The 27,844-nt window shown below is 46.0% G+C and overlaps 3 long non-coding RNA genes across 3 annotated transcripts; 1 reads left to right on the forward strand and 2 right to left on the reverse strand.

The window, feature by feature from the left end:
• Positions 1 to 5,781: 5,781 nt before the first annotated feature.
• Positions 5,782 to 17,745, reverse strand: LOC139358821 (uncharacterized). The gene is made up of 4 exons (XR_011614328.1): positions 17,307 to 17,745; positions 10,984 to 11,094; positions 8,113 to 8,210; positions 5,782 to 6,010 (listed from the first exon to the last, which is right to left on the reverse strand). It is a non-coding gene; the product is annotated as an uncharacterized lncRNA (long non-coding RNA).
• Positions 17,746 to 20,446: 2,701 nt separating this feature from the next.
• On the reverse strand, positions 20,447 to 24,876 carry LOC139358823 (uncharacterized). Its single transcript, XR_011614330.1, has 4 exons — positions 24,656 to 24,876; positions 24,072 to 24,174; positions 23,370 to 23,861; positions 20,447 to 20,871 (listed from the first exon to the last, which is right to left on the reverse strand). It is a non-coding gene; the product is annotated as an uncharacterized lncRNA (long non-coding RNA).
• On the forward strand, positions 24,070 to 27,520 carry LOC139358822 (uncharacterized). Its single transcript, XR_011614329.1, has 4 exons — positions 24,070 to 24,188; positions 24,381 to 24,516; positions 24,872 to 24,979; positions 27,112 to 27,520. It is a non-coding gene; the product is annotated as an uncharacterized lncRNA (long non-coding RNA).
• The last annotated feature ends 324 nt before the right edge of the window (positions 27,521 to 27,844 follow it).

Genomic DNA, 27,844 nt, shown 5'->3' on the forward strand with positions numbered 1-27,844 from the left:
TTTGAGTGGAAGTATAGATGAAAGAATTATCGGTAAGTTGTAATTGTTGAAGGTGGGTGACAGATACATTGGAGCTCATTTTACTATTCTTCTGGAAATGGGATGGCAGCAGCAATTCCAAGAACAACAACAGCAAGAAGAATAAGAGAGATCATGTTTTCCTGGGGCTCTCTCTTAGAAAGAAGGGAGAAGGAATGCTGGTAAGGACCAACTGTGTCCATTGCACAAAGAAATTATTCCATGGCCAAGAATGTTGAGCTGTAGAGCAGCCTGGGAAGCATGACAAAACCCCATCTCTACAAAAAAATACCAAAATTAGCCAGATGTGGTTGTGCACGTCTGTAGTCTTAGCTACTTGGGAGGCTGAGTAGGAGGATCGCTTGAGCCTGGGAGGTGGAGGCTGCAGTGAGCCGCGATTGTACCACTGCACTGCAGCCTGGGCAATAGAGACCCTATCTCAAAAAAAAAAAAAAATGTTGGGCCGTCAACCCCGAGAAAGCCAATTTTAAAACAGAAATAATAAAAAACGATATTGAGCTGGAAAAACCATGAAACCAGACTCACGATGAGTCATAAGAGTCAAAGAAATTGCATAAACCCCTAATTCTGAGAAGTGCCACTCATTAGTGCCCCATACCAACGACTGTCATGAGTCAGACCTTTCAGAGATGCTTAATATGAAAGGACAGGGAGAACTATTTGTGCTCCATTTGGGGCCAAAGGACATTGGTCAAGACCACTTTTGGCTTGGGAAGTAAGCAGATTCCTTAGCTAGTGAGCTGAATTGGTTGCTTATTACACAGCCTTGGCACTAAGTATGTGTATTAGTTATCTATTGCTGTGTAACAAGTTATCCCAAAACTTAGTGGCTTAAAAAAAACTAAGAACATGTATTATGTTACACAATTTTGGTGAATCAGGAATTTAGAAGCAGCTTAGCAGGATAGTTCTGGCTCAGGGTCTCTCATAAAGTTGTAGTCACGATGTCGTTCACTTCCAGGACGGCTCACCCACGTGGCAAGCAAGTTGTACTGGTTGTTGACTGGGGACCTCAATTCCCTGATGCATAGGTCTCCTTACCAGGCTGACTGAGTGTTCTCACGTGGCGGCTGACTTCCTCCAAAGCAGGTGATCCAAGAGAGAACAGGACAGAAGTCACAGTATCTTTTGTGATCTAGCCTCAGAATTCACAGTCCATTATTTCTATGATATCCTATGGAGTACACAACACAGGCCTGTTCATTATGGGAGGGAACCACACAGGACATGAATACCAGGAGGTGAGATTCACTGGGACCATCCTGGAAGTGGAGGCTTCAACTCCGGCCAAGCCTTTAGGTGACTGCAACCTCATGAGACATACGAAACCAGAATCACCTATCTAAGCCATCCCTAAATCCCTAATTCACAGAAACGGTGAGATAATAAATGCTTTTTGTTGTTTTAACCGCCTACGTTTTAGGCAATTTATTGTGCAGCAAGAGATATACAAAGTCCAAGCAGGTTAGGTACCAAAAAGTGACAATTCTATCATTGGTAGCCGCTGTGACCTATTGATAAACAGAGCAATTGATAAACACCAATTAGATGCCCTGAATCATTCCCAGCAGCTATCAGTGAAATTAACACCAGCAACAGTGAAAGCAAAGAATGTTCTAGCACCCCAGATTGGGAAGAGGGGTAGCTGTTAAACTCACATCTTCTCAGGGAGACTCATTATGCACATGAATATATGAGAAGCCCTGTGCAGTCTTGTAGGAAGAAAACTAACTGTTTCACCCAATGTTTTCCAAACCCATTTGATAACAGAAGCTATTTTTCATCTAACACCTATTAGCATCCTGTGGAACTAGTGTTATGAAATACACACCTTAAGAAAAACTGATCTACCTCAACCTCAGAAGTTTCAGAAAATTACGCATCTTTTTCCTGTTCTTTCATTTTCTTAAAAATAAACCTGACATTGAAAACATAGAAATCACAAGTTTTTGTTTAGAAAAAAATTAGTCAGATGTGGTGGTGCACACATGTAGTCCCAGCTACTTGGGAGGCTGAGGTAGGAGGATGGCTTGAGCCTGAAAGGTCAAGGCTACAGCTAGCAGTGCCACTGCACTTCAGCCTGGGCAACAGAGTGAGACCTTGTCTCTAAAGTAATTAATTAAATGCCTATGTATATATTTAAAAGATCTAAATTTTTCCAAGCCTGACCTTCTGAGCACATACATGATTCTACATTGATGTTCATTAACTTTCTCTGACTCAAGAGCTTCCACATGCACCAGTAAAAGAATCTGAGCCCAGCTGTCATGAACAACCATGTTCTTTCTGCATGTGCTTAAGCTCGTGTATACTCCTGCCTCATGTATACTCCTCTCCAGGGGTTCTCTGCTCAGGTGCTGCGTTGGTATCTGCAGCCCCCATGTCACTTGAAAGGGGAGCCTCACCCCTGCCACTGCTGCCCTACCTAGGGCACTGCTCCCAGGCACTTCAGTAGCTGCAGGACCCTAAAGGGGCATGGCCTTCTGCTTGGGTGCCCATAGCAGCAGAGCCGTACTGTGCCCTGTAGAAACATGGAGTACAGGCAGCCATCCTCAGTGCTGAGTTACATTTGTCTGGGCACCAAGGCAGTTCTGCTTCTACCCTGTTTCTCACCTCTGCTGTCCACAACATCTCACCCTAGGTGGGTTAGATTTCATCCCTGAATCGGACCAGGCAGCAGATACTGTCTGGTCCTCTCAATTCCCAGTTTACCCTCAAATGCCTCAAAGGCACACACACAAGCCTCAAAGATTCTTTCTGTTCCCGTCATTACCTTCTCCCTCTTTCTTCCCTTCCCCCTCCTCCTCTTTTTCCTCCTGTACTCCTTTTCCTTCTCCTCCTCTTCTTCACCATCCCCCATTACCTGCTCTGATGGAGCATTAATCCGTCAGACCCCAAGCCCTATTCCAAGCCCTGCTGGGAACCCCTCTCCAAATCTTGAGTAAAGAAAATGAAAAGGTGGGTGCGATGGCTCATGCCTGTAATCCCAGCATTTTTGGAGGCTGAGGCAGGAGGATCACTACCATCCTGGGCAGTATGGCAAAACCCCATCTCTACAAAAAAATACAAAAATTTTACCCCCTATCCAAATTTCACCTAAAGAAGTTTGTGGTGGTGGTCTCTGACTAGTGAAATATGGATGACTTTTATTTTGTTCCTTTTTACTTATTTGTATTTCCTCAATTTCTACCATGAACAAGTATTAGAGAAGTCAACAATAAAAGAAATATATTAAATCTGTATCTATAAAAGTAAGTAATGAAAATAATTTTTGGCGAGGTATGGTAGTTTATGCCTGTAATCCTAACACTTTGGGAGGCCGAGGTGGGTGGATTGCTTGAACCCAGGAGTTCCACACCAAGCTGGGCAACATGGCAAAACCCTGTCTCTACTAAAAATAGAAAAAATTAACCGGGCATCATGGCACACACCAGTAGTCCCAGCTACTGGGGAGGCTGAGGTGGGAGGGTCACCTGAGCCCAGGAAGCTGAGGCTGCAGTGAGCCGTGGTCGCACCACTACACTCCAACCTGACTGATGGGTGTGAGATCCTGCCTCAAAAAAAATAAAAAATAAAAAAATAGGAAAAGAAAATATATGTTTTTATCTCCATGGTATTTCTTAAAGTGATCTGTAATGCTTACACTTTGGGTTTTGTAAAATCACACACATCAGCCCCCACAGGATGCACATTCCCCTCCAGCACATCTCTAATCATCTTATTTCTTTCTGCAAAAAAGCAACCACTGTTGATATTTTAGGAATAGGTTTTTATAGAGCTTGTTACATTTTATATTTATTTATATTTATGTTGTATGTTTTTATTTATACCACCATATTATTCCAGAAAGGATTTAAGATTGCTGACAAAGATATGTAAAGCACAACAAGGTGGTATAAATGAAAACAAGACATAAGAAAAAGAAAAGTTGGTCGGGCGCAGTGCCTCATGCCTGTAATCCCAGCACTTTGGGAGGCTGAGACAGGTGGATCACCTGAGGCCAGGAGTTTCAGACCAGACTGGATAACATGGTGAAACCCTGTCTCTACTAAAAATTCAAAAATTAGCCGGGAATGGTGGTGGGTGCCTGTAGTCCCAGCTACTCTGGAGTCTGAGGTTGAACCCCGGAGGCGGAGGTTGCAGTGAGCTGAGATCGTGCCACTGTACTCCAACCTGGGTGACAGACTGAGACACCATATCAAAAAAGAAAATAAGGCCAGGTGCGGTGGCTCATGCTTGCAGTCCCAGCACTTTGGGAGGCCGAGGTGGGTGAATCCCTTGAGGTCAGAAGTTCAAGACCAGCCTGGCCAACATGGCAAAACGCTGTCTCTACTAAAAATACAAAAACTTAGCTAAGCATGGTGGCAGACACCTGTAATCCCAGCTACTTGGGAGGCAGAGGCAAGAGAATTGCTGGAACCCAGGAGGTGGAGGTTTCAGTGAGCTGAGATTACACCATTGCACTCCAGCCTGGGTGACAGAGCGAGACTCTGTCTCCAAAAAAAGAAAGAAAGAAAACCTCGGAGAAGAGCATAAAACAGAGACAGAAGTGGAGTTAATACAAAAACGCTTGCAGGGAATCCTGTTGGTGTGATCTGGGGAGGTCACGAGTTGGTTTTAAGGTACTAATGAGCAAATATGAAAACAGAACTTTGTCCATTAATTAACTGATCCCTCCTACTTAACCAGCTCATCTACTGGTTTTCAAATTATGCACCTGTAGACTACTTCTGTGAACTGGACCCAGCCATTCTACCACCAAAATCCAGTAGCGGAGAACTGGTGGTCTTAGGCCAATCATGGGAGGGAAGGATGGAAGGGAGAAGTACCTTCATTTGTGATTATTCTCCAGTGCACTTCCCCAACTTTTGCACCTGTTTCCAATTTTTATGGTGGAGCCCAGTACAAGATGTCATTTGATTTCGTATAAAGTTATATATTTACTCATTTTAACATTAATTTATCACTATTTTATGGTAGTATGCAAGAGAGACAATGATGTCAAGGTACTTCTTGGCTGGGCACGGTAGCTCATGCCTGTAATCCCAGCACTTTGAGAGACTGAGGTGGGTGGATCACTTGAGGCCAGGAGTTGGAGACCAGCCTGGCCAACATGGTGAGATCCCGTCTCTACTAAAAATACAAAAATTAGTGAGGCATGGTGGCGTGCGCCTGAAATCCCAGCTACTCGGGAGGCTGAAGCAGGAGAATCACTTGAACCTGGGAGGCAGAGTTTGCAATGAGCTGAGATCACGTCACTGCACTCCAGCCTGGGCAACACAGTAAGACTCCGTCTCAAAAAAAAAAAAAAAAGTACTTCTTCATCACCATCTGAAAAAGCTGAGGAACACCCAGTCCAGGCTGTCTGTGAGGATTCAGTTGAGCAGCCATGTTTGCACACCCACAGTGTACCAAGTGTTGTGCTAGGCAGAGTGAAAGATTTAAAAATGAGTACAAAAAAAAGCATGTCTTCTAGGAATCTACCATCTAATGCAGCAGATCAATACATCTTTATTTATTTAATTATTATTATTATTGGTCACTGTGATTTATTTTTGAACTATTTCCCCTGTAGTTTCTTAATATAAAAACTAGGGAATCAAGACTTTTAATTGCATTTATTCCACAAATATTAATTGAAGGCCTATAATGTGAAAAGCAGCCTTGGCTACATGTGGCACATATTCTGGAGTCAGAATCCTAGCTCTGCAGGCTGTAGCTGTACAAACCTAGGAAAGCCACTTTCTCTCTGAGACTCTTTTCTGCCTTCTATAAAATGTGGATGAAAATATTATATTATTCGAGTTATCTACTGTAATAAACAACAAAATCGATGTTTATTTCTTGCTTATGCAACAGTCTAATGCAGACGCTTGACATGTGGCCTTCCACATGTCAGGTCAGGCATCCAGGTTCTTTCCACTTTGTGACTTTACTGTCCTTTAGGACCTTGAAGACTTTTGCTTCCAATCTGCGGTGGGAAAAGAGCACATGGAGGATCCTGTGAGAGGTATATAGCCTGCAAGTGGTGTATTTTACTCCCTCATCCTGTCACCCAGGAAGCAGTTCTAAGGACAAGGAAGGTTAGGAAATGTAGTCTCTCCACGGGCCCACGAAGAAGAGGGAGTGGTGAGAGAAAGCACCTTTGTGGAGCAGAGAGGAGGCTGGGACCCGGGGAGTGAGGGGAGAGTGGGATGAGGAGAGGAGGCAGGAACTGGCCCACTGAGGCCTGATAGAGTGGAGCAAATAAGTTGGGTCTTCACAGTGGCTCACACCTGTAATCCCGGCACTTTGGGAGGCTGAGGCGGGTGGATCACCTGAGGTCAGGAGTTCAAGACCAGCCTGGCCAACATGGTGAAACCCTGTCTCTATTAAAAATACAAAAATCAGCTGGGAGTGGTGGCGGGTGCCCGTACTCCTAGCTACTCAGGAGGCTGAGGCAGAAGAATCGCTTGAACCTGGAAGGAGGAGGTTGCAGTGAGTCGGCATCGTGCCATTGCACTCCAGCGTGGGTAAAAGAGCGAAACTCCCTCTAAAACAAAACAAAACAAACAAACAAACAAACAAAAAAACCCAAAGAACTTGGGTCTTTACTCCAAAGAGCAGAGGGAAGCCATCAGCGGGCTTTAAGTCAAAGCCTGTGTCTGATAGAAGAGATGCTGCCAGCGCCTCCTCACCCACACCCCCTGACCCTCACACTTAAGTGTGCACTGGGCAGACTTCCAATTGCCAGCACTGTGTCTTTTTTTTTTTTTTCTTTTTTTTTTTAAAGACAGAGTCTCCCTCTATCACCCAGGCTGTAGTGTAGTGGCGTAATCTTGGCTCACTGCAACCTCTGCCTCCCTGGTTCAGGTGATTCTCCTGCCTTAGCCTCCCGAGTAGCTGGGATTACAGGTACCCGTCACCACTCCCAGCTGATTTTTGTATTTTTAGTAGAGACAGGGTTTCACCATGTTGGTCAGGCTGGTCTTGAACTCCTGACCTCAGGTGATCCACCTTCCTTGGCCTCCCAAAGTGTTGGCATTACAGGCGTGAGCCACTGCGCCCAGCCCACTGTGTCTCGTTACCTAAAGACTTTCTTTAACAACTCTGGAGCACACTCTTCCCGCCTGTGAAGCAGGCCAGAGGTGCCTGAGAATGAACACCCCCACCCCCATAGGACTCAGTAGATAAATACCCGGCTCCCCCACTCCACAGGCAGGAGAACTCCGAGGGCTCCCAGAGGTCTGGCGGAATCAAGCCCCCATTATCCACAGTGTAACCTGCTCGATAACCCTTTTCCTGGCTGCCTACCCCTCCCTGTCTTCCTTTCCCACTCCCCTACTTCCAGGTGTTTCCTGGGATGGCCATGCAAATAAATTCTGTACATCCAATTCCTTATCTCAGGCTTTTAGGTGAACTCATATAAGATAGTCTATAAGGAGAATGAATTTGCCGGGCGCAGTAGCTCAAGCCTGTAATCCCAGCACTTTGGGAGGCCAAGGCGGGCAGATCACCTGAGGTCAGGAGTTCAAGATCAGCCTGGCCAACATGATGAAACCCCATCTCTGCTAAATATACAAAAATTAGCTGGGTGTGGTGGTGCACACTGTAATCCCAGCTACTTGGGAGGCTGAGGCAGGAGAATAGCTTGAACCTGGGAGGCGGTGGTTGCAGTGAGCCGAGATTGTGCCATTGCACTCCAGCCTGGGCAACAAGAGTCCGTCTCAAAAAAAAAAAAAAGAAGAAGAAGAAGAAGAAGAAGAAAGAGGAGGAGGAGTTTGAGAGCAGCAGAGGAGGATGGGGTAGACCAACTGTTGAGGCAGGAAATGCTTGGGGACTTGAACTGAGTAATGCCGGACATAAAGGAAAGGGCAGGTGAAATCAATAGGACCAAGGGATGTAGCAGATGTACAGGGAAAGGAAGAGGATGATGCGACGGCTGCCTCCTGGGCTTTTGTCCTCCCTAGAAGAGAGGGGAAGGGGAAGGGTCAATAATACATATGTTAATTTTTTTGTGCGTATCACAGAACAGCTTGTAACCACCAGATTTTCTGCAACTCTCTTCTGTCTTCTTGCCCTGCCTTGACTCACCAGACTCTAGAACAACGTAGCTGCCATCGTCCGGGGAAGCCTGCGTTTTCTCCTGCAGGGCAGGATCCAATAACAGTGTTCTCATCCAATAAAGGAGGCTGGCGCACAGGGACAAAATATTGAATTAAAAACAATACCAGAGTCGCTGAGCTTGCGCCACCCCTGAACTGCCTGTGCATGCCTTTGCTCTGCAAATTGGTAATGGGAGCCCCAGGGAAATACTGTTCAGGAGAGGGGGCGGAAGGCGGGCACGCAGAGCAGGGAAGCAAAGTCAACTCTTAGCCACAGTCGGCCAAGCCAACGCCAGGGAGTACAGCAAGAATTCAGCACCCAGAAATCCAACCCTGAGCTCTGGGCCCTGGCCTTGGTGCTGGCACCGTGAATCTGCCTTCCAGAGGCAGGAGGATGCAACGGTTACACACAGAGCTCTGAGCTCAGGCCTGAGATGCAGCCTGCCTCCACCATACTGGTTGACTCTGTGACCTTGACTAAGTCCTCAGACACTCTAATCTTATCTATTTATTTATTTATTTATTATTTTTGAGATGGAGTCTCGCTCTGTCGCCCAGGCTGGAGTGCAGTGGCCCGATCTCAGCTCACTGCAAACTCTGCTTCCCAGGTTCAAGCAATTCTCTGCCTCAGCCTCCCGAGTAGTTGGGATTACAGGCGCCTGCCACCATACCTGGCTAATTTTTTGTATTTATAGTAAAGATGGGGTTTCAACATCTTGGCCAGGTTGGTCTTGTATTGCTGACCTTGTGATCCTGCCTCGGCCTCCCAAAGTGCTGGGATCACAGGCGTGAGCCACCGCGCCCAGCCTCAAATCTCAATTTTTTGGTGGTTGTTCCAAGGCTTAGCACATGGTAGTGCTACACTCAGCACTTATTTAATCCTAACAGCCTCTTTATTTCCATTTTACAGATGATGGAGCCAAGGCTCAGAGGAGTTAAGTAGCTTGTCTGGGTCACACAGCCAGGTGTAGTCAGATTTTGGACCAAGGCAATGTGACCGATGCATGTACCCTCCGCTATGGTCCAAATATTTGTGTCCCCTGAAACTCATATGTTGAAACCTTATCCCCAGTGTGATGGTATTAAGAGGTGGGGGCCTTTGGGAGGCTTGACACCCTCTTTATTTCTTCTATCAGCCAGAATAGGCTGCAAAAATGAAACCACCAATCCAGCTGGTTAACAGTGAGAAAAATGTATCAACTCAAAGATTAAGTTCCGTGGTATGGTGGCTGTAGCAGTCATTCATTCAGTGGCTTAATGATGTCCTTCCCATCTTCCCACTGAGTCATCACCCATGTATTAGTTCCATCTGTGTAGTCACAAGGCAGCTGCCACAGTTCTAGGCATCACGCACGTGTGTGACCATGTCCTGCAAAAGAGGAGGGGCTTTCTCTTTCAAAAAACAAACCACAAAAACTGGGCACAATGGCTCATGCCTATAATCCCAGCACTTTGGGAGGCTGAGGTGGGTGGATTGCTTCAGCCTAGGATTTTGAGACCAGCCGGGGCAAAATGACAAAAACCTCCCCTCTACAAAAAAATACAATAAATTTGCTGGGTGTGGAGGTGCACACCTTTAGTCCCAGCTACTCAGGAGGCTGAGGGGGGAGGATCACCTGCACCTGGGAGGTTGAGGCTGCAGTGAACAGTGATTGTGCCACTGCAGCACTGGGTGACAGAGTGAGATCCTGTTTAATAAAAAGAAAACAAACAAAAAAGTATTTTCCAGAGGTCCCCGAGCAAACATTCCTCTTATTTCATTCATCAGAATTGTTCTCATTCCTGTTTCAAAACCAGCCACTTACAAGGGAATTTGAACCTCATGAATGTCTTGGTAAAGCCCATGGCTCTTTATAGGAGGATAGATTACCAACTCCCCCAAAATTTTGGCTCTATTAGAAAGGAGAGGCCGGGTGTGGTGGCTCATGCCTGTAATCCCAGCATTCTGAGAGCTGAGGCAGGCAGATCGCCTGAGGACAAGAGTTTGAGACCAACCTGGCCACATGATGAAACCCCGTCTCTACTAAAAATACAAAAATTAGCCAGGCATGGTGGTGGGCGCCTGTAATCCCAGCTACTTGGGAGGCTGAGGCAGGAGAATTACTTGAACCAAGGAGGCAGAGGTTGCAGTGAGCCGAGATTGTACCATTGTACTCCAGCCTAGGTGACAAGAGCAAAAGTCTGTCACACACAGAAAAAAAAATAAATAAAAAAGAGAAAGGGGACAGTGTCTGGTTTGGGTAAGCAAACAAAAATGTATGCAAATCCTCTCCATTTATCTTCTCACTCCCAAAACCCTCTCTTCCTAAATTGTTGCCTTATTTCTCTATCATTTAACATTTTACTCCCCCTTTCAGGACCAACTCAAATGTCACCTCTGACAGGCAGCCTTCCCTGACTTCCTCCTTTTGGATTAATTGCTGTCTTCATGGTTCTTCCAGGGAACATGGCACATGCTGCTGCTTCTGTGGCTTTTTTTTTTTTTTTTTTTTTGAGACCGAGTTTAACTCTTTTCGCCCAGGCTGGAGTACAATGGCGTGATTGGCTCACTGCAACCTCCACCTCCCGGGTTCAAGTGATTATTCTGCCTCAGCCTCCCGAGTAGCTAGGATTACAGGAGTGCACCACCATGCCTGGCTAATTTTGTATTTTTAGTAGAGATGGGGTTTCACCATGTTGGCCAGGCTGGTCTCGAACTTCTGACCTCAGGTGATCTGCCCGCCTCGGCCTCCCAAAGTGCTGGGGTTACAGGCATGAGCCACCGTGCCTGGCCCTGTGGCCTTTTTATCACATGATTGTGGAGAGAGGTCAGGCTTTAGAGCAACTAGACCCAGGTTCAAATCCCAGGTCTTCCACTTACTTCATGGGGAACTTGGATATGTCGTTTCTCCTCTTCAAGCTTCGGTTTCCTCCTCTGCAAAAGTCTACATTCTTTTTAGGGCAGTTTGGAGAATCAAGGTAGACACTGTGTCTGGGATTATTGTCAAGGGAGGGAGGGAAGGAAGAAGGAAGGAAAGAAATGATCAGGCTGTCCCAGAAAAAAGTCAACTCTCAGCAAAAAAAAAAAAAAAAAAAAAGTCACTCCAAGGTGCTGACCAGAGAGCCCCTCACCCTGAAGTTCCCCTCCCCCGGGTTCTCCCAAGAAAGTCATTTTTCATCCCCAAAGTCATTTGGCTTAGAGAAAGGGGAGAGAGGCAGTGGCAGGGTCTGTATTGTGCCTGCCCTGCCACCATCCATCACCCAGCCGACAGAAACTCACCTCCCACAAATAAAGTTATGACAAGCGTCCCCAACCCATTCTTTCAGCCGTCGCCTCCCTGTTTCCATCATCTCTGACATTATAAGCCATCAGCCAAGCTGTTTGTCACACCTCTGACAGGGCCTTGGCAATGCAGGCAGGAGGGCTGTGCTGAGGTATGGCTGGACTCCGGGGTGCATGTCCCACCCCCGCCTGACATTGGTGATCGTGAGCTATGTCACAGGTGCTCCCAAAAAGGGTTTCTCCCCTGTGGAGCAGGAGTCCAGAGGTGGAGCAGAACTGGAAGGGAACTTTGGTTCATTGATTCATTCAGCAAACATTAGTGAACACCCCTACTGTGCCTGAACCTGTGCGAGGCACAGCTGCAGTCACAAAGAGAGGACGAACACAGTCTTTGCCCTTGTGGAGTGCCCAGTCCAGTAGGGAAGCAGAGAGCAAGCCAGGTCAACAGATAGTGCCAGCATGATTGGCACGGGTGGTCCAGGAAACTGGGAGCACAGAGAAGGGTAGGAACCCAGGGAAGGCTTCTTGGAGGAGGTGCCATTTGAACTGAGAGTTACAGGATAAGGAGGAGGCAGTAAGAGCAATTCCTTGAAAAGATCTCCTTTCTTCTCTGAAGATTTGTCCACTTATAAGCACCAAAGGGCAAGTTGAGAAGATGTTTGGGAAAGAGAAGAGGATCATGTTCCAGGCAATGGAACAGCATACACTAAGCCTCTGGACTCATTTGCCAGGGCTGCCGTCACAAATTACCACAAACTTGGGACCAAAGACAACAGTCGTGTATTCTCTCACAGTTCTACAGGCCAGAAGTCTAAAATCAAGAGATCAGCAGGGTTGGTTTCCTGGAGGCGCTGAGGGAGAATCAGTTTCATGCCTCTTTCCCAGCTTCCAGTGACTGTGGGCAAGCCTAGGTGTCCCCTGCCTTGCAGATACACCTTTCCCATCTCAGCCTCTGCTCTCCGTATTCACATGACCTTTCTCTGTGTCTGTGTCTCAAGTCTCTTTCTCCTTTCTCTTATAAGAACACCTCTCATTGGATTGCGAGCTTATCCTAAATCCAGAATGATTACAACTCAAGATTCTCAACTTCATTACATCATTAAAGACCCCATTTCCAAATAAGATCACATTCACAAGTAGCTGGAATTAGGACTTTGACCATTCTCTCTCCCTCTCTCTCTGTCTCTCTCTTTCTCTAAAATGGGGTCTCACTCTGTCACCCAGGCTGGAGTGCAGTGGTGCAGTCTTGGCTTACTACAGCCTCCCCAGGTTCAAGCAATCCTTCCGCATCAGAACCCCCCATAGCTGGGACCACAGGCATGTGCCACCACACCTGGCTAATTTCTGTGTTTTTTATATAGACAGGGTTTTGCCATGGTGCGCAGGCTGGTCTCAAACTCCTGAGCTCAAGGAATCCACCTGCCTTGGCCTCCCAAAGCGCTGGGATTACATACATGAGCTACTGTACCTGGGCTAAAAGTTCTTAAGGGAAATTAAAAGTGTCACTCCAGTGAACACAAGAATGATAAGAAAGTGAAACAGGATTATTGCTAATATAGAAAAAGTTTGAGTGGTCTGGATGGGAAATCAAACCAGCCACAACATTCCCTTAAGCCAAAGCCTAATCTAGAGCAAGGCCTAACTGTCTTCAGTTCTATGAAGGCTGTGAGGAAGCTGCAGTTCTATGAGGAAGCTGCAGAAGAAAGCTTAGGAACAGGCTGAGGTTAGTTCCTGAGATTTAAGGAAAGAAGCCATGTCTATAACGTGAAAGTGCAAGCTGAAGCAGTGAGTGTGATGGAGAAGCTGCAGCAAGTGATCCCGATGATCTAGCTAAGATCATTGATGAAGGTGGCGTCACCAAATGACAGATTTTCAGTGTAGATGAAACAAAACAGAGTTTTGATGTACACTAAACAACAGATTTTCCTTATTCTGGAAGAAGATGCCATCTGGGACTTTCATAACTAGAGAGGAGAAATCAACGTCTGGCTTCTGATCTTTAGAGATCAGGCTGATTCTTTTGTTAGGGACTACTGCAGCTGGTGACTATGTTGAAGCCAGTGCTTATTTACCATTTTGAAAACCCAAAGGCTCTTATAAATAACTAAAAGATTAGCACAGGATGAATCTACTCTGCCTGTGTTCTATAAATGGAATAACAAAGCCAGGATGATAACACTTATTTTTTCACCATTGTTTAATATTTTAAGCCCACTGTTGAGAACTACTGCTCAGAAAAAAAAAAAAAAGATTCCTCTCAAAATATTACTGCTCATTGACAATGCACTTGGTCACCCAAGAGTTTTCACGGCAACGTACAAGGAGATAGAGATTAAAGCTGTTTACATGCCTGATAATACAACATCCATTCTGCAGCCCATGGATCAAGGAGTAATTTCAGCTTTCAAGACACATTCATAAGGCTATAGCCACCACAGATAGTGATTCCTCTTATGGATCTGGGCAAAGTAAATTGAAAATCTTCCTGGAAGGACTTACTATTCTAGATGTCTTTAAAAACATTCATGTTTCATGGGTGGAGGTCAAAATAACATTAACAGGAGTTTAGAAGTTGATTCCAATCCTCATAGATGACTTTGAGGGATTCAAGCCTTCAGTGGAGGAAGTAACAGCAGATGTGGTGGAACTAACAAGAAGCTTAGAATCAGAAGTGGAACCTGAAGATGTGACTGAATTGCTGCAATCTCATGATCAAACTTGAACAGATGAAGAATTACTTCTTACGGAGAAGCAAAGAAAGTGGTTTCTTGAGACTGACTCTACTCTGTTGAAGATGCTACGGACATGGGTGAACTGACAACAAAGGAGTTAGAATATTACATGAACTTAGATTATAAAGGAGCAGCAGGGTTTTAGAGAATTGACTCCAATTCTGAAATAAGTTCTACTATGGGTAAAATGCTGTGAAACGGCATCGCATGCTACAGAGAAATCTTTGGTGAAAGGAGGAATCAATGGATGGGGCAAACGTCATTGTTGTCTTAAGAAAATTGCGGGCCAGGTGTGGTGGTTTATGCCTATAATCCCAGCATTTTGGGAGGCCGAGGCAGGCAGATCACCTGAAGTCAGGAATTCAAGACCAGCCTGACCAACATGATGAAACCTCATCTCTACGAAAAATACAAAAATTAGCCAGGCGTGGTGATGCATGACTGTAATTCCAGCTACTCGGGAGGCTGAGGCACGAGAATCACTTGAACCCAGGAGGCAGAGGTTGCAGTGAGCCGAGATTGTGCCATTGCACTCCAGCCTGGGCAACAAAGCAAGACTGTCTCAAAAAAAAAAAAGAAAAGAAAAGAAAAGAAATTGCCACAGCCACCCCAATCTTCAGCAACTACCACCCTGATCAGTCAGCAGCCAACAACATGGAGGCAAGACCCTCCATCCACCAGCAAAAGGAGTGCAGCTTGCTGAAGGCTCAAATGATTGCTAGCTTGTTTAAGCAATAAAGTATTTTAAAATTAAGGTATACACACTATGGTCTTAGACATGCTATTGCACAATTCATAGACTACAATATAGTGCAAACAGAACTTTTATAGGCACTGGGAAACCATAAAGTTTGTGTGACTTGCTTTATTGTTATATTTGCTCTATTGTGGTGGTCTGGAACTGAACCCTCACTATCTCTGAGGTATGCCAATGTGAAGTACCCCTTCTACACTGAATACTGGGCTTAGTCATGTGACTTGCTTTGGTTAATAGGTTATTAGCATGTGTGAGGCAGGAGAGACTGCATAAGCACTGGTATATTTGTGCTTGATGTCTTGGAGTGCTCCTTCTTAGAACCCTGCTGCCATACTGTAAAGAACTCTGGGCTGCTGGGGACAGGGGCTCACACATGTAATCCCAACACTTTAGGAGGCCAAGGCTGGAGGATCACTTGAGTCCTGGAGTTTGAGACTACCCTGGGCAACATAGTGAGACCCCCATCTCTACAAAAATTTTTTAAAACTTAGCAGGGTGTGGTGTCACATGCCTATAGTCCTGGCTACTTCAGAGGCTGAGGTGGAAGGATTGTTTGAGCCCAGGATGTCAAGGCTGCAGTGAGCCATGACCATGCCACTATAATCAGCCTGAACGACAGACTGAGACACTGTCTCAAAATGCTACCTTGCTGAAGAGAGAGATCGTGTGGAGGGGCCCAGAAGATGAGATGCCACATGGGAAAAAGGTTACACAGAGGAGAACAAAGATACCCCAGATGACAGTCACCACAAAGGGTCTAGACCTTGGGAGAGGCCTTTGTAATAAAGGAGGGTGGTGGTCTGCCCTAAGAGGACTGGAGTGTTTTATCACTAACATGGTTGAGAATTTCCAGCACCCAGTGAGGATAAAAAACAGATTGATTTTTAGTCAATGTTATGATTTTTAAGCTCTCTGCAAAATATGTACCTCTTGTTGCCTGCACCTGGGGTGGACCAGTCTCACTGCTTTCCACCCACTGCCCCCCCATATGCCCCCTGCCGCCAAACACACACACTCATGCATACACAGACAGTATTGACTCCTGGCCCTTCCAGTCCTGCCACAGCTGAATGGAGCCACCTGAATGACCCCAGCCCACAACATATGGAGCAGAAGCCCTGCCCTGTTAACTCACAGAATCATAAGAAATAATGAATTATTGTTTTAAGTCGCTATGTTTTGGGAGTGGTTTGTTATGCTACAATCAATAGCTCAAACATATGAGGAGCTCCAGTTCTGATTGCTGATGGTTCAAGTACATCTAGAAAAAGCAAGACTTTTCTGGCAGCTCCTGCAAACGTCCTGGAATTCATTCTAATTTGCTCCTCTAGGGTCATGTGCCACCTAAGAGCCAATTGCAGGGTCAGGGGAGTGTGATACACTGATTGGCTTAGCTTGGGTCACATGCTTTACCCTGAAGCAGGAAGTGGAGTCTCTCTGGGACCACATGGACTGAGGGTACAGGAGGGATATGTGTCTAAAGGAAAGCGGGGCAAAAGGGGAGAGATGCAAAAGACATTTTGTGGGGGTGAAGCTCAGGGAAAATTATCCTTGATGTTCTCCATCCAGTGACAACTTACACCTAAAAGAAAGGGACAAAAATGGATCCCAATTCTAAGGAACCCTGTGGTAAGGAAAGGAAAGAGACCATTATATTTTGTCCTGGGCTCAAGTTGTGGATCCAACTCTAACTTCCTTTTTGGAAGCTGCTTTGGACAAACTATCTAACCTCTGTGTACTCATCTATAAAATGGGTTTGTTAATTCCTATGCGGATGGGTTGTGGTGGGAGTTAAATCAGATTATGGTTGTTATAGAAAACAAAAATAGAGGCTGCCCAGACACTCCTTTAAGGAAGGGCTTGCTGTCTGATGTGAGGAGGGCAGTCAACCTCAGCTACAGAAAGCCACCTGGCCAGAGGTCACACCCTTCCCAGGGCAGCCTGCGCCCAGTGACCAAGCAAATAAGGATGTAAAGGTTTGGCCGTTTCAGCCTGATGCAGAACAACTCCTCCAAGCAATGCCCATTCCCGGGCTCCCTGCCCAGTTGGCAGAGACTTTGTAGAGCCTGCATCACCATTGTCTTCTCCCTGTATCCAATCCTGCTTCTCCCCTTCCTATCACTGGCATTGATCCCTAATAAATATCTTACACCCCAAACTCTGCTTATGAGATCCCAATCTGTGATAGATGCCAAATGCTTAACCCAGCACTTGGCACGCAGGATGAAGTGGTGAAAGTTTACTAAGTGAAAATTAGCTCCTTGAGTGAGGAAAGGAAAAAAGAAAAGAGGGGCAGATGAGGGAAGTTGGTGTGAGGATGGCAGGCGCCAAGCAACTGTTGTCATGGAAAGGACCTGCAGGCTGGCACAGCAGCTCCTTTCTCGGAGGGGAGAGGATGGTCTCTCTGGGGGCATCTCTCCACCTCCACACACCTGCAGCCCCCTGCTTCCCAAGCAACTGTATCTGTTCTACGTGAGGCTTCATCCACCGCAGTAGACCTGAAGACAGGGGCTGATTTTAGTCTTCCTCCAGGTTGGTTCCCAACCCACGGTGTCTGTCTGGGGTCCTGAGGCCAGGTGGCCCCTGGAGAGGCGGCAGAAACAGCTCAAGTCCTGAAGCAGAGGCTCTCTCCCCTGTTTGTAGAATCTCAGAGTTCTAGAATCTTGGAAGTGAGAATCAGCATTCCAGGACCAGCCATGAACACAAAACTGCGAACAACTTAAGAGTCTTGGAACAAGGGAGTCTCTGGTTTAAAGGATCTCAGTGTTTTCAGGCTAGAAAGGGCCAGGCAGTCTCTTCATGTGAGCTTCTGTCTCCCTGAACTCTGACCTGAACTATGTGGCCTGGATGCAATGATCATTTTCCTCTAGACAGGGCAGACAAACCCCTGGCTGCCAGGTCCCAGGCGTGGAGTCACCAGCACACAGGAAGAATCCAAGAGGACTTAGGAGGCGAGGTTTCCTGGGCAGGAGAAATGGCAGGAGCACAGGTGTCACAGATGGAAAGAGCAGTGTGTGTGTGTAGGAATGGGATAAGGAGCAGTAGTTATGGTGGGAGGAACTGTATTAAAGTAAGTAAGGGCTTCAAATGAAATCATACACACGTGAAGCACCTGACAGGTGCATTGCAGATAATAAATGCTACTTCCCTTCCCCTTCTCTTCTGCTCACAAATCTCTATTTCCTGTTTTTCTGCATTATCCACATTTATACTGAGGAGTTCTGAGAAATGAAAAGATCTTCTGGAAGAGAGACACAGGACCAATTTCCCCCACCCAGAAACAATCACCTATCACAATGGGTAGGGGCTGTGTCCTCAATATAGGCCAAGACTCTCTGCAGGGAGGATGGCTGACTGATTGCTGAGAGAAGCCCAGGAATGGGATATTTGAACTGGGTTTTGAGAGTAGAAGAGGAGTTTCCCTAGCAGAGAAGGTGGTGTTGAGAATAAAGGAATTCTATGCACTTTCTGGTACTGTTAAATGAATGAATTGCTAAGATCTCCGGATTTCTAGTTTATACTTTATAAATAATTCAGGCAACTACCCAACTTTGCAAATGGAAAAACTGATGGACATGGGCATATACATACAATTTCACACTTTATCTCTCATTACCAAAATCCCCAAGCCAAGAAAACAAAGGGAATAACAGTGTGTCCTGAGCCCTCAAGGTAGACCTTGAGATGGAGAGAAGTTTCCAAGCGTTTGGGTACAAAATGAAGAAAAGAAGAGGGTTTTTAATAAAGCTAAATTTATTTCACTTAAAAGACTGTCTTTATTCTGAGGTCATGTTCTTCCTACTTTGGGAGTGTTTTCAACGTCTTTTCATTTATGAAATCATGGAGATAGTAAATGGCCATTCGTAGTTGAATTGTTTTTTGTTTTTATTTGGCAAAATAGTCAGTAACCCTATATTAGTTCTCAAAGAAAAATTTTTATATTGTACAGTCCCTGAAACCTCACATTTTCAGAACCATGGAGTCAGAAGCCATTGGTGGCAGAAGAAGTGTATATTCTTTCTCAACATTTGGGCTGTGCTCAGGGGTCACCTAGCCAGTGACCCTCCCTGATGGCCCTGCCTAAAGCAAGTCCCCTCCTTTTCCCTATATTTTCTTTCTATTCCATCTCCCTTGTATTAGTCCACTGTCATGCTCCTAATAAAGATATATTCGAGGCTGGTTGCGGTGGCTCACGCCTGTATTCCCAGCAATTTGGGAGGCTGAGGCGGGAGGATCACAAGGTCAGGAGTTCGAGACCAGCCTGACCAACATGGTGAAACTCTGTCTCTACTAAAAATACAAAAATTAGCTGGGCATGGTGGCACGTGCCTGTAATGCCAGCTACTCAAGAGGCTGAGGCAGGAGAATCGCTGGAACCCGGGAGGCGGAGGTTGCAGTGAGCCGAGATAGCACCATTGCACTCCAGCCTGGGCGACAGAGCGAAACTCGGTCTCAAACAAAAATAAAAGCAAAAGACGTATTCTAGACTGAGTTAATTTATAAAAGAAAGATGTTTCACTCACAGTGTGGCATGGCTGGAGAGGTCTCAGGAAACTTACAATCATGGCAGAAGGGGAAGCAAATATGTCCTTCTTCACATGGTGGCAGGAAGGAGAAAATGAGAGCAAGCAGGGAGAATGCCAGACATTTATAAAACCATCAGATCTCACGAGATTCACTCATTATGAGAAGGGCATGGGGGAAACCACCCCCATGATTCAGTTACCTCCACCTGGTCCCATCCTTGACAAGTGGGGATTATTACAATTCAAGGTGAGATTTGGGTGGGGACACAGAACCAAACCATATCACCCCTGTTTCTTCCTTTTAGAACACTTATCACTCTCGGAAGGCATCTTACTAATTTGCACATACACTTATTTATTTCTGCCTTCTAAATTTGAATATAAGCAGCGTATGGTCAGGGGCCATGTTTGTCTTGCTCACACACTCTTCCCAGCACCTAGCACAGTTCTTGGCACAGAGTGGGTGCTCGGGAAGTGTTTGTTGAGTGAATGAAGGAAGGAAGGAATGGCCATGGAACTTGAGGACTCAGGCTGTGTGCGGCAGGGATAGTAGTGTGGTAGATGCTGCGAGTGCCACTATGCTGCAGGCTTGTGCCCCTCCTCTGGCCTCAGCTGCAGCTGGGCTGCACAGCTGTCATGCACGCTGGCAGATTCTGACCTCAAGTGCCTGCCTAGTCTCTAAGCTTTGCAGCTTCAAGGCTGTCTTGGAAGTCCTGGTCCCTTGTTCTGTGACCCAAAGGCACAGCCCAGAGGTGTGGAAAGTTAATGACCTACCTGGGGTAATGCTTATCCCTTGGGGGAATAGGAGTTAGAGGATAAATGCCCCAGCTTTCTATCCTCTGGGTGAACAATTCTGAGATGGCTTCTGCATAATACTCAGAGGCTATTCGCAGAATCGAATCCCAATTATCCACTGCGGCAACCAGCTCCTTCCCTGTCTTGCTCTCTTGGTTCTACTTCCTATGAGCATCTCCCAAATAAAATATGTACCCAAGCATGTACTCAAGTCTTTGTTTTAGTCTCTGCCTTTCAGGGAACCCAACCTAAGACAGGCTGCGCCAGTTTCTTGCATCTCTAAAATTCCCTTTCACTCATTCTCCTCTCTGAGTACCACAATCCACCCACCCTGCTGTTCCCATTTGACTTCTAGAGAAATGCCCCTCCTACAGCCCTCTGAACTTCTCTGGCAGACAGGCTGGCAGGCCTTCACTGTCTTCCAACCCAGCCCCAGTTCTGGGAAATTTTAATGAAGGGACTTGGCTGGGCACTTGAGGGTCCAGGTGCTTTGGAGGCAGGAAGGGAGGGAAGGGGCCTCTCTAAATGAGTCTGTAATGACGAAATCATCTGCTGTCCCCTGCGCTCCTCTCTGCCTTTTGTTCTTGGACTGAAACATGGCCCCCAATCCATTATCTTCTCTTTTATCTCTTGGCCTCCCACTCTGCAGCCACCTCAGCAGAAACACTGATAGGGGCTGAAACAGAAAAATCCAAAGTGGATACTGAATTTTACAGTCTACAAAGAAGCTTACAGGCTTAGCATTATTTAGAAAGCATTTTCTTATTTACAAATCATTTCTTTAGTATTATTATTATTGATATTGTTTCTTTTCTTTCTTTCTTTTTTTTTTTTTTTTTGAGGGGGAGTCTTGCTGTGTCACCCAGGCTAGAGTGCAATGGCGCAATCTTGGCTCACTGCAACCTCCGCCTCGCAGGTTCAAGCGATTCTTCCACCTCAGCCTCCCTGGGACTACAGGTGCATGCCATCACACCTGGCTAATTTTTGTATTTTTAGTAGAGATGGGGGTGTCACCATATTGGTCAGGCTGGTCTCGAACTCCTGACCTCGTGATCTGCCCGCCTCAGCCTCCCAAAGGGCTGGCATTATAGGCGTGAGCCACCGCGCCTGGCCTGATGTTGTTTTCATACCAACATTTGTTAACCCCAGGGAGCAATTCATTCCCTTATGTCTCTTTTGCTAAACAAGGGTAGAATCTGGTTAGACAAGCCATGTAATCAAAACACATTTATTCATTCATTCATTCATTTACCTTTGGGTAGCTTCTCTGTGTCTAAACCCTGGGGATACAAGGCAGGGCCCTTCCCATCAGGAAGCTTGTCTCCTGGTAGGGAAGTGTATGGGTCAGTGTCTAACCAGGAAACACTTGAGTATTTACAAAAGAGAAACTTTAATCCAGGGCATGGAAGGTGGCAGAAGGTCTGAGAAGACAACTGGACATGGCAAAGCAGCCTAAAGACGAGTAATAGCAAGAGGCTGCCACCACCCCAGCCCAGGAGGAGGGTCACTTGGTGGAATATGGGACCATGGTGGGGCTCCAGGAGAGCTAGAGACATGGAGGAGACACAGCCACTGCTGGAGATGCTGCCCAAGATGGAGAGGAGAAATACCTGGACTTCTCCCTTCCTTCTGCCCTGTAGCCCCCAACCAGCGCCTCCCATTGGCCAAACCCAGCCCCCTGAAATACAGAGCAGAGGGGCAGAAGGGTGAGAACCAGAGATAAATGGGTAAGCAGATGGATACTACACGAGAAGTCTGAGGACTGGGTAGGAGCACAGTGCTGGAGAGCATAAGGAAAGAATTGTGACTTTGCCAAGAGATGTCAGAATATTGGACAATCGGGTTATTTGGAGCTGGGCTTTGAAGGATAAGTAGGAGTTTGCTGAGCATCAAGGTAGAAGGGTGTAGTCCAAGTAGTAGAGATAACATACACAAAGGTGTATCCATGGAGGACGTTTTGGCTGTAACAGAAAATCCCCACTGCCAGGCCTATACCTTTGCTGGTTCCTCTTCGTAGGATGCTCCACCCCCTCACTCTGGCCCAAATTATTCTTCTTGCCCCAAATGCCACCCCTTCAGTCACCTGTTCCTAAACCTCAGAGCTGGAAGCCACAGTTCCAACGTCCCTTCACAGCTGTGGCATTTGCCGATGTGCCAGTGAGGGCCTTCCTGACTCACTTTTTCTATCAGCTGGGAGCTCCCCGTCCGAGGGAGCTGTGCTTTCTGTACCTCTCTGCTCCCTGTCAGAGCCTAGCACTGGGGCAGGCACCTGGTAGGGGCTAATGAATGCATGCTGAATGCATAACTAAATACATTAGCAAGTGAATCAATAGATAAATACATTCATGCTATTCCCTCTGCCTGGACTCACCACATCTGCCGTAACAGTAGCCCTTTTCATTAAGTTCATGTATCAACTTCCATGCTAAATTGCACAAGGGTCCTTGTTGAATCTTCCCTAGCAATCCAGTAGGCGGCTGCCAATATTATTTTCATTTTACAGTGGAGGAAACTGAGGCTCAGAAAAGTTAAGCAACTTGCTAAGGTCATCCAATGCTTAAAAGGATAAGCAGGATGGAGGCTTGACCTTACTAGTTGTGTGAACTTGGGAAAGGCATTTCAAGACTCTGAATCTCAGAGTCTCAAGACTGAGAAGAGCTCCCTCCAAGCCCAGCCTCCTCTGGGTCTACCAGGCCCGCACAGTTAACTTGTCTGCGCTCCGCCACCATCAGAAATAACAGTAATAATAATAGCATCTTATGTGAACTGGGAGTTTATCATGTGTCAGGGACTAAGCTCAACACCTTACACTGACATCCTCTGCATCCTCTTCACACAGAAAACACTGAGTCTCCACAGCAATCCTACAAGATGAATGTTCTTAGCTTCATTTTATAGATAAGGAAACAGAGGCTTGAGAATCAGGAGTCAATAGTAGAATCAGTCAAGAAGTCAACAAATATTGTTGAGCATCTCTGTGCTGGGCATTGCTAGATGCTGGGGACACGTGACCAGGACAGCCATGGGACCTACTCCCACGGAACTGACTATTGAGAGAAACAGACCCTGAACAACTAATTAGAAACCATTGTGTGAACACCCACAGTGGGCAAGGTGCTATGACCAAGTCCATCCTGGTTGTAATAGAAGGTGTGTGTAATAAGAGAAGCTAACCTTGTCTGGGGACCAGGAAAAGCTTCTTGGAGGAGATGACAGTTAAGCGGGGGTTCGAGGATGAGCAGGTGTTATTTAGACCCCATGTCACAAACTCTCGCCTCCATGGGGGCCTGTGATCAAGGGTCTGTCCACACTGCATGTCCAGATTGGGCCAATACCCCAGCATCTCCTGAACAAACTAACTCTGGCTGGCCGTGCTCTTGGCTGGGACGGTGCAGCTGGCCCACTGCTGGGCCTTGCGATAACTCCTAGGCTACTGTTGATGAGAGATTCCTGCCAGGGCCAGAGCATCTGGAACACATTCAGCCCCTCATGAGCCAGTTCCTTCAGGAGCTGCCCGGCGGGCACGGAGCCTTGTCCTCCAAGCCCTGCTGGCTGCCTGGAGCGTTGGCAAACGGTTAGGAAGAGGCGGCTGGGAGGGGAGGACGAAGAGAATTCGATTTTCATTTTGCTCTTGGTTCCCTGTTTCCAGTCCAGATGCCTCCAGATCTAATTCCGAATAAATAATTGTACTGAGTAACCCGGGTCCCTTGGTGATTAAGTAAACACGCTGAGGCGGGTGGAAATTGAATTAGTGCGGTGTGCTCAGCCATTATTACCCGCCCCTTCTCATGAATATTAATGAGGGGTTATTAAGAAATGTAAATGCTGCCTCAGGGGGTTGGGAGATGGGGAGGGGGTCAGGGTTAGAGGACAGACCGTTCAGAAGACCGTTCAGAAGGCAGTGTGATTGAAGGCATTTTAAAAATTATGTCAGATCTTTCTCTTCTGCACCGTGGCAATGTTTCCGGATGCTTCATTTCTATTAAAACGAGGGTAAGGGAACAAATTTTAATTCGAGGAAAAAATTAGCATTTTCCAGGCAGCCTTGTCGGCGGCAAGGACATATTTTGCCAGAAAATGGACATTTGGGGCGGGGCGGTGCGAGGTTGGGGGAGCCTGGGCTGATGGACGAGTTCCCTCGGTTCATCTCCAGGCAAGGGAGTAAACAAATTAATCTCTGAGCAGGGAGCAGCCTGGAAGATGATGGAAGCCTGTAGGATCCAGAAGCGTCTTTGCTGGGAAGCCAGGGGGTGTCACCAAGACCTAGGATGGCCTTACTGCTGCTCAGAGAGGCTAAGCACTTGTCTGAGGTCACACAGAGGTGGGTGCTCCGGCTGGGTTTTGTGGGCAAGGTGAACTTTGAGAATGAGGCTGCTTCTCCCAGGCGAGCTCTAGGCAGAGATGCAGCCTCTGCTTCCCCATGTCTCTCACTTGACCTTTAGGCTCCCTGGATAGCTCACCTCTCTTGCTCCAGCTTCTGCCCTCACAGCTGCTTCCTAATCTCTGCTGCCAGGTTCACTTCCCCACTTTCACTACACCTTGTTTCTGCTCCACCGCAGGCTTGAGTGACTCACTATTGCCCCTAGGCTAAAGATCAGACTCCCTCTGACATTCAAGTCCCCCCAGGATCTGACCACATCTCCTTTCCCTGTGTAAGCTCCTGCTGTTCCTTGCAGCTGCAACCAGATGTACCAAAGAAGGACGAGAAGAAAGTGAGAACAAGAGGAATAAAAGAAGGTGAGAAGACAGGGAAAAAGGAGGAAGGAAGAAAAGGAGGGAGAAAGGTAGGGAGAAAGGAAGAGGAAACAAATGTTAAGTACCAAAATATGCCAGATTTGCCAGTCTTTTATAGCGTAATGATGATGGTGATGTGATAATGATGATAATGACAATTGCTGCCATCCAGTGAGTGCTCAGCCTGTGTTAGTCACTGGCTCAGCGCTCCTTCATCCTCCTGCACTGTCCCTAGAAAGCAGGTGTTATCTCCACTTTACAGGGAGTAAAATGATTTGCTCCAGGTCCTACACGTTATAAATGACAGAACCAGCCTGTTGGACATCAAAACCTGTTTTTTTGTTTTTGTTTTTGTTTTTTTGAGATGGAGTCTTGCTCTGTCACCCAGGCTGGAGTGCAGTGGTTCAATGTCAGCTCACTGCAAACTCTGCCTCCCAGATTCAAGCGATTCTCCTGCCTCAGCCTCCCGAGTAGATGGGTCTACAGGTGTGAGCCACCATGCCCAGCTAATTTTTGTATTTTTAGTAGAGACGGGGTTTCACCATGTTGGCCAGGTTGGCCTCGAACTTCCGACCTCAGGTGATCTGCCTGCCTCGGCCTCCCAAAGTGCTGGGACTACAGACGTAAGCCACTGCTCTGGGCCCAAAACCTGAATTATTCACTACTGCACCTCCCACCTCATATGGGCAGTTATTATTATCCCTATTTTACAGATGAAGACAAAGAGGCTGGAAGAAATAAACAAGCAAAAGCAAGAGGAATCAAAATTCTCTAAACCAGCCTTATTCCATCTTTATAAGCACCTCTTCCAGAGAATACAGGGAAAATTCACTGAACAACCTCATTCCTGCTTCCTGCAGTGGATGGTGTCAGACAGCCCAAGAGAAACTTACAGGATCTCGGAGACCCAGCCCCGAGTAGTGTCCACCAGATGAAGTCTGCAGGTTGCTGCTGCTGGTTCCCATAGGCCTTCTCGCCCCAGGCCATGAGCCCCAGACCTGCCAAATGAAGCTCAGATATGGGACCCAGGGACTTAGCCCCCTATGCTCTGGAAAGGAAAGAGTGAATATGATCAAATTCATGCATTTTAATGACTTCTTCAGCACGCCTCGCTCCACCCGCTCTAGCTCGCAGGAATAAAGGCTGACAGGTGCAGCTGAGTTAATCAGGGTGGATAATAGAGGGAAAGACAGGAATCACTGGCCAAATTGCAGCAGAGAAAAATGGGGGCAAAATAGGCCGGGTGCAGTGGCTTACACCTGTAATCCCAGCACTTTGGGAGGCCGAGGTGGGTGGATCATGAGGTCAAGAGATCAAGACCAGCCTGGCCAACATAGTGAAACCCCATCTCTACTAAAAATACAAAAATTAACTGGGTGTGGTGGCAGGCGCCTGTAGTCCCAGCTACTCCAGAGGCTGAGGCAAGAGAATCGCTTGAACCTGGGAGGCAGAGGTTGCAGTGAGCAGAGATCATGCCACTGCACTCCAGCCTGGTGACACAGCGAGACTCTGTCTCAAAAAAAAAAAAAAAAAAAAAGGTTGGGGGACAAAATTATGAGATGCAAGTCAAAAGTGTCCAATTAAAGTGTGGTGGTGTTTAAAGATGGTGCATGCCTGTAATCCCACCTACTTGAGAGGCTAGGGCAGGATAATTGCTTGAACCCAGGAGGCAGAGGTTGCAGTAAGCTGAGATCACACCACTGCACTTCAGCCTGGGTGACAGAGTGAGACTCCGCGAAAAAAAAAAAAAAAATATATATATATATATATATATATATATATATATATATATATATATATGTAGAGAGAGAGAGAGAATCTAACACGTATGGTTTGATGTATATTATTGCCTAGAATTAGTCTAAATTTTACCCAAAGATGGGATTTAGTTGCTAGTTAATTAAAAGAAAAATATATTTTTAATTGTATAGATGAAAGAAGAATATGGCAAAAAAATATGAAATTGGCTCTTATGTGACTGAAGCTTAGGAAACTATATTCTGGTTCCTTGTTACTCAAAGTGGGGTCCATAGACGAGCAGCATTAACATTACCCAAGAGCTTGTGAGAGATGCAGAGTCTAGATCTATGGAATGAGCATCTGCATGTAAGAGTCCCTGGTGATTCATACACATGTTCATATGTGCATTGTTTTAAAAGCACTGATCTTTCTTATTTATCAGCAGGACATTGAAGACCCTTTCAGACTTGATCCCAGGGAAAGAGCCCTGGACTGGGAATACATGCTAGCTATAAAACTCTATAAATTGAGAACAGCTTGTGAGAACAGAAAGAAAAAAAAGACTGTAATTTTGAAGAGCTTACAATCTCATAATTACAGAAGAGGAGACTGAAGTCCAGAGAATACAAATTCAAAACTGCACCATGCGATTGTGTTACGGGTTCAGGTTCACTCCAGGTCTTCTAACATATCGGCCAGTGCAGGAGGGAACTGCAGATAACAAACAAAATTGCCATCAACAGCATGATGTGTTCACAGCCAAAGAAATGAAATGAAATAAAATTTCCAAAAATAAAGAAAATTAATTGTAAAAAAAAAGAGATAGTATGATGTAGCTTTATAAAAATGATGATTAAAGACATTGCAAGGAAAGAAAACTACAGACTAATTTCTTTATTGAAATAAAGATAGAATATATATGGAAAACTCCTCAACAAAGTACTAGAAACACAAATCAAGCAACATACAAAAAGGATAAGACACTATAACAAAGTGAGATTTATTCCAGGAATGCAAAGTTGGCTTAAGGTATGAAAATCAATTAATGTAATACGTCATATCAATAGGATAAAGGATGAAAAACCATGATCATCCCAATAAATCCAGGAAAAGCACTTGACAAAATTTAATACCTTTCATGATAAAAAAAAAAAAAAATTCAATAAACTAGGAAC

Source organism: Macaca nemestrina, chromosome 15, assembly GCF_043159975.1.
Source record: "Macaca nemestrina isolate mMacNem1 chromosome 15, mMacNem.hap1, whole genome shotgun sequence".
Lineage (NCBI taxonomy): Eukaryota > Metazoa > Chordata > Mammalia > Primates > Cercopithecidae > Macaca > Macaca nemestrina.